Here is a 4,143-nt window from a genome sequence, read left to right as displayed (position 1 = left end):
ACTCACCAACCGTCATTTCATTTGACTAGCATGTTTTCTCTTGGAAGCTTGAGACGTGTCCACCAGAAGATGATTACTAGTAACTTGCACACTCCTTGGAGTTCTGGTTCACCATAACTTTGGGTGTTTCAAGTCCTTCCCTTAGAGCCACATTAATCCATAGTAATTGGGATTTTTGGTCCTTTTCATCCCCTTGCACACTCCTCCGAGTTCTGGTTCACCGTGAGCTTGCTGGGCAATCTTTAACTACTAGAAATATGCAACAGCTGAAGAGTCTGTATTTGTGCCTGGATCTAACGGTGTGCAATAAAGCTACATCCTATCCCTATGGTGATCACACATGACTTCTAATTTACTGAGGATTGAGTATTGAAGCTTCAAGGTAGCATTGTTTCATACAAGTAATGTTAATGGATTCACTCCATCCAATAAGTTTCATGTGGATATAATGTAACTGTCCTGCCTAGTCCACAGTTCACCTTTTGGAGGTAGAATATGGTCTATAGCGTACATAGAATTCCCTTTAATCAGAGTGGAGTGTGAAAGGTTTTCCTATTGATCCATTAATCTACAATCCTTCTACAGCTCAGCCTCCATGATAAGTGGCCATTTCTCCAGCATACGTCTGTCTCAGTTTTTGTAGACCACGTCAGAGGGCTTCATTTGGCTCATCGATCACGACTCTTTAACTTTGCTAATGTCCTTCATCTCTTTCCAGTTTCCATCCAAAGTCTGGGTGATGGCAACATCTGGCCGCTCTCCCTCAATCAATAAGTTCTGCGCAACTTTTCCCTTCCAGCCCCGCATAAATTATCACCACGGTATGCAAATGAAAATGGCTAATGTTAATTGCGAAGGTCCGAGCGGTAATTAATTTTTTTGCCGTTGATAATTATCAATCATTCTGGGAGGAATCTTTAAAAACGTGTCAAGCCGTCTACAAAGTGACTCTGTGGATGGGTAGAGTGCTTGAGTGAGCTACACTCCTTTTATAACTTAGACCCTTTCACTGCCTGTAGATGGAAATATTGCACTGCAGTGAGGCCATGGAGAGGTGGAATTGTAAGAGAAATAAGTCCGGGTTACGGGATATTATCGTCACACTGCACAAAACTAAAGCTCCAATGTGTGTGTGTGTTGTTGTAGGATAGCCACAAAGATCATAGTATAAAAATAATTTTCATAAAATGCATTGCAAGTCCATGAGGAAGGAGAACATATTGATTTGTCGGTGTTTTTAGGGATGCAATAGGTTTGAAAGCCGATGAGACTTCAGGAGCAGCTTGCAACTATACTGGACTTATGTTTGCACACAAAAGGTTACGAGTGGACAGGTATTTTTCTGGCCATTTTGGTGTCCCAGGCAAGGCGCCTCTGCTTTTCCCCAAATGTGGTGTTATTTTTGCCAGTACTAAGAACAACTTGACTTAAAATGGGGTTAAAAACTGACATTATATTAATAAAAACAATGTTTTTGTAACGATTTGTGTCAGCATGGAACAGAATTCTGATTATTAGGTGATCTGCAGTATCACCTATAATGCAGATCTATACCTGATTATATGGTGATCTGCAGAATCACCTATAATACTGGTATATCAGAAGCTGATGTGACAAGAAATAGCAATGAGTGATTGGTACAACAGTAATACTGATAGGTTTAGCAATACCTCACCAGAGGAGCTGGTGGGTACTATCAGTACAGCGCCCCTCCCTAGAGTCAACGGCCATCTGGTGAGAGTAGAGTGGTCAGACTGATCGGGTTTGGCAACAGACAGACAGATGCAGTACAAAATCGGAAGGCAGAGACAAGAAGATATAAACAGGCAGAGTCGGCAGCAAGATCAGATGGGCAGAGGTACAGAATCACTGAGCAGAAGAGTGGTCAGAACGAGCCAGAGTCATGCACAAATAATAACACAGTAAAGTATAATCTTTAAGGCTATCAAACAATTCCTATCTTGTGTGAAATCCCCGGTTTCCTCCCGGATCAAAGCACACCGGAACTATCTAAGGGTCTGAGCGCCAAGTATTCGCAACAGCAGACAAGTTGCGAGTGATTTAGCTCGGCTTATGAAGCTGAGGAGACCCCTTCGTCACGCCTACTCCTCTACAGCCAAAGAGGAGCGGCGAGTGTCTCCTCTGACGTCAGCCGACTGGCCGGTCAGCTGATGCGCCTCCTCCCTGCATAAAGGTCCTGTCTGTGCGTGCGCGCAGGCGATAAGACAAAGTTATGTGCAGCTGACAAACCCGTCCTCGGCGTGCTAGTCGCCCGAGGCACGGATGGATTGCTAGGCAGAGAGCTGGAGGCAGCTGCGGTGGTAGCGCTGTTCACCGCAGCTGTTTCTCCAACGTTTGTTACAGTTTTCCTACTTTTTATTACCTTTACAATTTTCATATTTGCTTTTGTGCAATTGTCCATTTACAAATGATAGGTTCAGTTTATCTGCTCTGAAAGCTGCCATTGCATTTTATTGCATAGCTACTATATTAATATATTATATCTATTGAGATTTCTCTTCTGTTTTTTACCTTCTGCTAACCGTGTAAGCTGAAACACTGCCGGGAATGTTTACTATCTGGCTGATAAGGAAACCTAAACAAGATAATGTAATCACTTGAATTCAGGTATAATATAAGCTTCCCACTTCTGATCTAATGCCTGGTACACACCATGCAATTTCCCATCAGATAGACGGGTAGAATACATAATTCCCGACAGGTCTGATCTGATTTCAGATCGGATTTGTTGGAAATTATCTATTCAACCCATCTTTCTCACGAGAGACTGCACGGTGTGTACCAGGCATAAACTTTCCACTGAAGAAGAAAGTGCTGTGTTTAACTGAATGATGTTCTCCATTTTTATTTCTAGTAGCAGGGTTTGTGCTTGGTATAGCCATGCAATTTCCTGTCAGATAGACAGGTCGAATTAATTATTTCCGACAAGTCCAATCTGATTTCCAATCATTTTTCTGATAGATTTTGCATAGAAGTGATCGTAAACCAGTTTATTTCCAACAGGTCCAATCTGATTTATGATCACTTCTATGCAAAATCTGTCAGAAAAATGATTGGAAATCAGATTAGACCTGTCAATAATTATCGATTAGACCGGTCTATATGATGGGAAATTGCATGGTGTGTACTAGGCATTATGCTGTTAATAATCTATTTGAGCAAAGAAGAAATGTTGAGTTTTATACTACTTTTAAAGTAAGTCTATAAAGGCACAACAAGCCATTAATTGGCCAGATACAGCTTGTAATGGCATCTAACTACTTTATGAAAACATTATACAGTTTATTGCGCAAAAGGTGGATCAGCGCATCACTAGGCCGCTTCCGAATGGCCTACAATCAGAGGTGCGCTGAGCCCCCCTAGAAACTGCAAACGCACCTTGAACCCAAACAGAAGCTCTGCATATACACCAAAAGCAAGACTGCTAAGTGGGAGCAGCTGACCAAAAATGAATTAAATTAGTACATGGCAATGAAATGAACAGCGCTACTTAAAAACAGATAACTGCCTACCTGCAAGAGAGTGCAAGCCCCATTATACAGATCATGTACAGCCTGGGTCTTTACAGGTAGGAATATTGCCATGTAAATCCAGAGGGGATGTGCGAATCGATAAAGACCAAATCTAAGACTATTACATCCAAATTATTATTAATGCCTTTTTGGAAAATTACAATTTGGTACGGAATATTAATAAGAGGAACTTTCCCTTGTTCTGATTTTTCCTGCTTGCTGGAAAATAGATCAGTCCCCATTTCTCTTATTTGTGTGGTTCATAAAAGTTAGTAACCCTGTCCATTTTTTTTTTTTGCCCAAATTTGTGACACTTTTTCTTTGACTTTATATTTTCCCTAAGAAAAACAAATGCTTCTCAAATGGTGCCTATATATTTCAATTTTAACAAGCTGTATTACTCTGACATACTGGTACATGTATTTACTGTTTCCTAGGCCATTGCACTGGAGTTCTGTATGTGTAATCTCAGGCATGCCTGTGTAATACAGCTTAATAAAAATACTTCAATGGAACCTGAGGTGTGATATGTGAAGGCTGCCATATTTATTTCCTTTTAACCACTTGAGGACCGTAGGCTTACACCCCCTAGTGACCAGGCTATTTTTTG

This window comes from Hyperolius riggenbachi, chromosome 12 (genome assembly GCF_040937935.1).
Source record: "Hyperolius riggenbachi isolate aHypRig1 chromosome 12, aHypRig1.pri, whole genome shotgun sequence".
Classification (NCBI taxonomy): Eukaryota; Metazoa; Chordata; class Amphibia; order Anura; family Hyperoliidae; genus Hyperolius; species Hyperolius riggenbachi.
This window is presented reverse-complemented; position numbering follows the sequence as displayed.